The following is an 8,658-nucleotide window of genomic DNA, read 5'->3' as shown; positions in this document are numbered from 1 at the left end:
AAAAAAAAAAAAAAAATCCTGCTATATCTAAAAAAGTATTTTTCCACTGACCTTATGATCCATAATGGTATAAAATCACATAAACAATGCCAGGAACCTTGAACTTGATCTCTTAAGTAAAAATCCGCTATCAGTAATTGTTACTCTTGAGTTCGGTTCGGCTCCTCTGAAAACAATTACCGTGCCATACGTCACACTGGTATTAATAACATGATCAGACAGGATCATGAAGGAGTGGCTTCTTGACAGCTGATCAAACCCAGGATAGCATTATAGGATGCAGAAATAGGATGCCTGTTTCACATGGAGCCCAGTGTATGGGGAAATTTGGTGTCCATTTGCATCTTCACATGGTGACACTGCCTGCTGCAGATATGAATTTGAGGTAAGGCAACATCTGATATGACACACAATACTTTTTGAACTATGGCTTTTAACACAACAGGGTGATGGAGGCTTGGGTATAAATCTTCATACCGCTGTTCCATCTTTCTGTTGTTCCCACCGATACACACATCAGAGACATGATATCACTTTTCACTTGGTCCTTTTTAATATGAAATCTGGAAGCCTATGACTCCAATATGATGTGATACTCTGACCAACCCTTACCTGGAAATGTTTCTATATGTATTCCTTTGCATTTTGAAAATGTTACTTTCAACGGGAAGTCAATTCTGAATTTTTCTTTGCAATCATGTTCCCCACAAATTTCAACACAGCATTCTGATAATTGCATTTGTGGCATATGAATTCAGCACAGGGGGTGGTGACTGGTTAGCACGCCGGCCTCACAGTGCAGAGGTCCAGGGTTTGATTCCGGCTCCGATTTGCGAGGTGGTAGTTGGAGGAACCTAAAAAGCAGGTAGGCAAGGACGAGCAAGGTGGACATAACAAGATGTATTTAACAAAAATATAAGCACAATGACCCGACACCGACTGGTTGGGCAGGGAGTCCTTTTAACAGAAACATGAACTACTGACACAATGACCAACAGGTGTGCCACTGCAGGAAGAGCCCGACAGTGCCAACTGTAGGTCACAAACAACCACCTTAACACAGCCTTCCTGTTAAGGGTTTGTATGTTCTCCTCGTGCCTGCCTGGGTTTTCTCCGGGTACTCTGGTGTCATCCCACATTCCAAAAACATGCATGGAAGGTTAATGGAACACTCTAAATTGTCCCTAGCTGTGAGTGTGAGCGCGAATTGTTGTCTATTTATGGCCTTCGACTGGCTGGCAACCAGTTCAGGGTTTACCCCGCCTACTGCCCAAAGACAGCTGGGATAGGCTTGCAACCCTTGTGAGGCTAAGCAGATTAGAAAATGGATGGAATATGAATTAAGCAGCAAATTCTACTTGATTTTATCCATCTCAGGGGGTGGCCATTTTGCCGTCTTGCTGTCGGCTGATAATGACGTCACAGTGCTTAAGGGCGCACGAATCATGGCTCACCTGGTTTCTGAGTTTGATCATGTGACATTCACAAGCTGAGTCCTTAGTCTACGGTCTATTTGAATGGACTAACAATGCTGTTAGTCACCATTGTGAGAAGTGAAGCCACTGGTAGCCATATTATGTTGCCACTTGCCAAGCGCGCCTCACTTTTAATTGAATTTATCCTGAACGGGGGGTTGCGAGGAATTGCTGGAGCCTATCCCAGCTGACTTTGGGCGGAAGGCAAACTACACCCTGAACTGGTCGCCAGTCAGTCTCAGGGCACACATCGAGACAAACGGCCATTCACACCCACATCCACACCATCACAGAGTGGGAACCGATCCCACACTGCCCACATGCAAGTTAGGTGAGTGTACCACTACACCATCAGCAAACCCCGCGCCTAACTTCAATTTGTGATTTCTCCGCAGTATTTTCACGTTACTTTCTGTCTCCACAATGAAAATGCCACAATGTGTGGCATACGGTAATACCAACAAGTCCAGAAGAAGCAGATTTCATCGGCAAGAGTGCAATTGCCGGCTCCGATTTGCGAGGTGGTAGTTGGAGGAACCTAAAAAGCAGGTAGGCAAGGACGAGCAAGGTGGACATAACAAGATGTATTTAACAAAAATATAAGCACAATGACCCGACACCGACTGGTTGGGCAGGGAGTCCTTTTAACAGAAACATGAACTACTGACACAATGACCAACAGGTGTGCCACTGCAGGAAGAGCCCGACAGTGCCAACTGTAGGTCACAAACAACCACCCTAACACAGCCTTCCTGTTAAGGGTTTGTATGTTCTCCTCGTGCCTGCCTGGGTTTTCTCCGGGTACTCTGGTGTCATCCCACAAGGTCCAGGGTTTGATTCCGGCTCCGATTTGCGAGGTGGTAGTTGGAGGAACCCAAAAAGTAGGGAGGCAAGGACGAGCAAGGTGGACTTAACAAGATGTATTTAACAAAAATATAAGCACAATGACCCGACACCGACTGGTTGGGCAGGGAGTCCTTTCAACAGAAACACGAACTACTGACACAATGACCAACAGGTGTGCCACTGCAGGAAGACCCCGACAGTGCCAACTGTAGGTCACAAACAACCACCCTAACACAGCCTTCCTGTTAAGGGTTTGTATGTTCTCCTCGTGCCTGCCTGGGTTTTCTCCGGGTACTCTGGTGTCATCCCACATTCCAAAAACATGCATGGAAGGTTAATGGAACACTCTAAATTGTCCCTAGCTGTGAGTGTGAGCGCGAATTGTTGTCTATTTATGGCCTTCGACTGGCTGGCAACCAGTTCAGGGTTTACCCCGCCTACTGCCCAAAGACAGCTGGGATAGGCTTGCAACCCTTGTGAGGCTAAGCAGATTAGAAAATGGATGGAATATGAATTAAGCAGCAAATTCTACTTGATTTTATCCATCTCAGGGGGTGGCCATTTTGCCGTCTTGCTGTCGGCTGATAATGACGTCACAGTGCTTAAGGGCGCACGAATCATGGCTCACCTGGTTTCTGAGTTTAATCATGTGACAATTCCTTAGTCTACAGTCTATTTGAATGGACTAACAATGCTGTTAGTCACCATTGCGAGAAGTGAAGCCACTGGTAGCCATATTATGTTGCCACTTGCCAAGCGCGCCTCACTTTTAATTGAATTTATCCTGAACAGGGGGTTGCGAGGAATTGCTGGAGCCTATCCCAGCTGACTTTGGGCGGAAGGCAAACTACACCCTGAACTGGTCGCCAGTCAGTCTCAGGGCACACATAGAGACAAACGGCCATTCACACCCACATCCACACCATCACAGAGTGGGAACCGATCCCACACTGCCCACGAGTTAGGTGAGTGTACCACTGCACCATCAGCAAACCCCGCGCCTAACTTGAATTTGTGATTTCTCCGCAGTATTTTCACGTTACTTTCTGTTTCCACGATGAAAATGCCACAGTGTGTGGCATACGGTAATACCAACAAGTCTAGAAGAAGCAGATTTCATCGGCAAGAGTGCAATTATAAGGGCGCACGAATCATGGCTCACCTGGTTTCTGAGTTTGATCATGTGACATTCACAAGCTGAGTCCTTAGTCTACGGTCTATTTGAATGGACTAACAATGCTGTTAGTCACCATTGTGAGAAGTGAAGCCACTGGTAGCCATATTATGTTGCCACTTGCCAAGCGCGCCTCACTTTTAATTGAATTTATCCTGAACAGGGGGTTGCGAGGAATTGCTGGAGCCTATCCCAGCTGACTTTGGGCGGAAGGCAAACTACACCCTGAACTGGTCGCCAGTCAGTCTCAGGGCACACATCGAGACAAACGGCCATTCACACCCACATCCACACCATCACAGAGTGGGAACCGATCCCACACTGCCCACATGCAAGTTAGGTGAGTGTACCACTACACCATCAGCAAACCCCGCGCCTAACTTCAATTTGTGATTTCTCCGCAGTATTTTCACGTTACTTTCTGTTTCCACGATGAAAATGCCACAGTGTGTGGCATACGGTAATACCAACAAGTCTAGAAGAAGCAGATTTCATCGGCAAGAGTGCAATTATGAATTTTCTCTTCAAAAGGTATATCTCCCGAGTGCTACTCAGATCTGTCTGCATCGTGTTGTTAGAACCATCAATAACGAAATATAAGCAAAGCCAATCATGAAAAAAAAGGTGGAGAGGGATGTACAGTAAACCTAACCTGTGTAAGGCACGGTTCACGATACTGAGTTAAAATAGTCTGAATGGTTTATGCAAATGGTGAAGTTTGTTCTTTGAGAGGGTCTCAATACGCCATACAAGGACAATGGCATCAAACATGTGCTGATTACAGTGTTTTCTGGTCATTTTTTGTGTCATATTTTCCATATGTTGCTTTTACATGGCCACCTGTGTTGCTTTGTAAATGTGGTGCCCCACTGGGTTCGCAGTATTGCTGCCTCATGTTTACATTCATGTAGCTTGTGAACCATTTACCATGATAAAGGGAGGATGCGCCTTGAAATTTTAACTTCATGATAACCTTGATGTATTGGTGAAGTTAAGGAGAAAGGTGAGAGTGACTTCAAAGTGGGAATAATGAATTAAAAAGTGATGTTTTTCCTATTGCATGGGCTTGGGGGGCGGCGGGGGAGAGTAGGACTTTGAAATATAACCAAAGGTTATTGTAGTTTTTAAGGAACATAGCAGTTTGATAAAAATCATAATACCCCTTTGTACAATTGGCAATTTTAATGTCTGGAAAGGTTTATTGCGGCGGCTTGACTTAAAGTTTTGCAGTTAGTGATTTCATCATGTCCCTTGGTAAACGATATTCATGGTGAGTTGAAGTGTACAATTAAACAACTGCAATGCACTTTGTCCGGCATACTATGCTTTGCTGCAGATTAACTTAAAATGATTGAAAGGAGCTGCACCAATTGAAACTGTCTCGAACTGACTGGCAGCCGTAGGGATCCTGTCGTTATGGCAGTCATGGTTCATGTCACTGGCTGAATGTGGGTTGGGGTGGCGGGCAGCTTCATCAAGTGTGGAGGGAACTATAGAGGCTCGCTGACCATCCCCACCTGGACCCGTGGCAGACGCCAATGCCCTGCACTTGTCCCCTGCCCCAGTGTGTGCCACTCACAGTCAAGGTCCAGAGGCCAGATCTGGCCCGCCACATCATTTTGTGTGGGCCCCTGAAAGAAAATCACGCGTGTCAACGTGCATGACCCCTGGTAAAAAAATTACCAAAAATGTCAAATTGTCATGTGTAATAAATGATGTTGCGATTTTGCAATAAATTTGTTACCCTGACAAATAATAATGCGCTAATGCAATTAAACATTTTTATGGTTTCACTGTCATAACGGCCCTCCGGGGAAGACGTAACTCAAAATGAGTTAGACACCCCTGTTCTAAATTGTCCCGCCCGCGACAAAAATGAGTTAGACACCCCTGCTCTAAATTGTCCGTAGATGTGATTGTGAGCATGAATGTTTGTCTGTCTATGTGTGTCCTGCAATTAGCTGGCACCCCGCCTACTCTCAAAGACAGCCGGGATAGGCTCGGGTTTGCGGATCAGAAAATGGTTGGATTGATGGATAAAACGCAAAATCAAATGCTACTCTGTATACCGCTGTATATAGATATATTTTTTTAAAATTAGAAATATTCGTGAATTCATACTTTGCAGGTGGCATAACATTGACCTGCCTTTTGGGATAGCCAACTCACCGCCTGTAAATACTATCATTAGATTTGCACAAGGCAGGAACGTGACATATTCTTGACTGTTAGCATGCTGATGTCATAATTCTCATCATAGCTGAGTTTTACTTCCTGTAGAGTATCTTTTTATAGGCCATTCAGAAAACCTCGAATCAGTTCAGTGAACATTAGGAGGTCATTTTCAAAATCAGCTGAATTGATACTGTTCATCAGAATTAATTTTAATACACAAGCTGTCAAATTTAGTCAATGAAGTTATTCACTACTGACTGCCCGTGACACTGGAACACTTGCGCCTTTTGTACCTGATTGGCCACCATTAGTTCTAGGTTGACGCACATCAACTAAAATAAGAGTCAATTCCCGAGAACTGTTGTAATTCACGTCTTTTGTATCCATTTTAGAGTTGAGATTACAACCGTACAGTGTCAAGGTAATGTGTGATTCAAGCATCATTTCTGCCATAAAATGATCACTTAAACGACTCAAATGGGTGTACTGTCAACAGAGGACTTCAAATTAACCACTTGTTAAGATTTTCAGATAACGTTCTCAAGAAATTCCCATTAAAAAGAAAAAATCAGGTTAACATGAGAGATACACATTCATCTGGCATTTTGGTCAGAGTGAGTGCGGGTCCCTTTGACCACATTGGTGATTCGGCCCCTCCTTTTGGGCAGGGTGGCAAAGATGACCTCTGCTGGGAAGGAAGGCCATAAGAACATCTGTGCTCTGACACTGTGTCATTACGTACTATATTTACATAAAACACACAAACAAGGGGTGGTATATCCCACCATGAAGCTCCGGGAGGTGAAGATGCTGTGGTACGTACAGTAATGTACACCCGGAGATTACTGAACCGCTCAGCCTGTCATGTGGCCTCCTGTGCACTTTAATGGTTAACTGGGTCATGTTTTATGGCATCATTACACATTCATGGCATTGCGAAGGTTGTGTTTTTGTGCATCCAACGGATATTCCAACACTGTAGTTCATTATCATAGCTCATGGTCTGGCCCGTGGTTAGAAAATAATATATGATGAGAAGCTAAAGATTTGGTTCAGAAAGGAAATCCAGGATAGACGTCATATCCATTTATTGCCTTTTGTTTTGATAATCAAATTAGGACCTCATTCTCTGGAAATGTTAAAGCGTTCCTGATGAGAAAACCAGTTCAAATGAGCAGAGCCGTTCCCACATCTTTTGACAGCTCGGATTGATGGGGAGCCACACCAATTACTGCTGGTCCTTTAACTGTCGATCATTTGACACCACCATGCAATCTGACTTTGGCGGCACCAGATTGGTCTGATTCCTTTGCTACCTGAGGCCATTTTTAATGCAGGCTTCCAAGTTGTTCCTTGACTTTTGTGTTCTCTTGGCTTGCAAGATTGGGGCCTGGTCGACCGCATAATGTAGCCCAATACATCAGCAAGCACTATGACCCAACCTTCAGGACTGGTACTGATTTCCAGACGTCCGTGTGACAAATAAGTACATATAAGTCTATTGTACAATTGATTGCTTTCATGTTTCATCCTGTTGTCTGGCTTCCAGCGCTTCACATTTCTTGATGACGTTATACAGCTTCAAATAATAGAAAAAAAAACCCCACTAAAACGTACTCGGGGTTTTTTTGTTGTTGTTTCAAAAAAAAAAACACTAAAACGTACTCGGGTTTTTTTGTTGTTGTTTATGCTTTTTTTAGATTCAGAGATGGCAGGGATAGGCCACCACACTCACATGCACAGCAATAAAAACAGCTGCAAGACAGAATTTATGTTGCAGTTCTGTTCAATGCACACACACACACACACACACGCACACACGCACACACACACACACACACACTTATACATATATCTATATCTATATATATCTAATTGCTAATTAGCCGCAAGGTCACCGTGCCACCTGTTAAAAAAGAATATCTATCGATAGATAGATAGATAGATAGATAGATAGATAGATAGATAGATAGATAGATAGATAGATAGATAGATAGATAGATAGATATACATATATTTCTCCCCCCTAGTATGGACATAAACCACAAAAAAGAAGAGTCACCACATTTTATTCACTCACAAAGAGTTCTATAATGTACTGTATGAAACCTTCTAAAGTGGTGAGCGCCCCCCCCCACTTTTTTTTTTTTTTCCACATACAGTAAATATGCAACTTCACAATGGGTCACATATATCTGTGGGATTCAGGGAGTGCATCTGACACACACATGTAGGCCTAATCAAATGCACATTCATGTACGCAACTGAGTGGAGTACCAAGTTGATGCAAAATGTCAATTCTGTCAAGGGTTGACTTTTTAAAACTGTGAACAGAAATACTGTGTTGGGCAACTGACAAGCAGCGCACTCTCTCTGTCCTTCCTGAGACGTGTTTCCATTGCATCTGTGTTCCCAGGATTCCCGTTCCAGCTCAGACTTGGATTGTATCATTGAATTACAAGAATGAATGCTAAACTGGATCTTTATCCCGATCCCGTTTTGATTGTGAGATTTGATGCCTTTGTTGGACATTTATAAAAAGCATTGAGTTCAGCACCTTAGACTGTGGCTGAAACAAAAATAATGATGTGTTGTACGTATAAATCTTACCTCGGTGACAGCAAACAATCCTTTCCAAACCACATTAAAAACATTCTCTACATTCATTTTTTTGTCAATAAATATTGCATGTTAGTGTCAAGATTACAGACTGGACGGATGGACGGGTGGATGAATCTCTCTCTCTCTCTCTCTCTCTCTCTCTCTCTCTCTCTCTCTCCTCACCCCCACAAAACATACACATGCACGCACACACACACACACACACACACACACACACACACACACACACACACACACACACACACACACGCATACACTATGTACTGTACATGGCATATAACGTGATTCACTGTCTCATTTAAAAATGTTCACAACAGCTCTAAACCTTTCAAACATGTCTATCTCAATCGGTGGTTATACTTTCAC

The sequence above is a fragment of the Hippocampus comes genome, unplaced genomic scaffold, assembly GCF_001891065.2.
Source record: "Hippocampus comes isolate QL1 unplaced genomic scaffold, H_comes_QL1_v1.1 scaffold94, whole genome shotgun sequence".
Classification (NCBI taxonomy): Eukaryota; Metazoa; Chordata; class Actinopteri; order Syngnathiformes; family Syngnathidae; genus Hippocampus; species Hippocampus comes.
The sequence above is the reverse complement of the archived record's forward strand: the minus strand, read 5'-3'. Positions refer to the sequence as shown.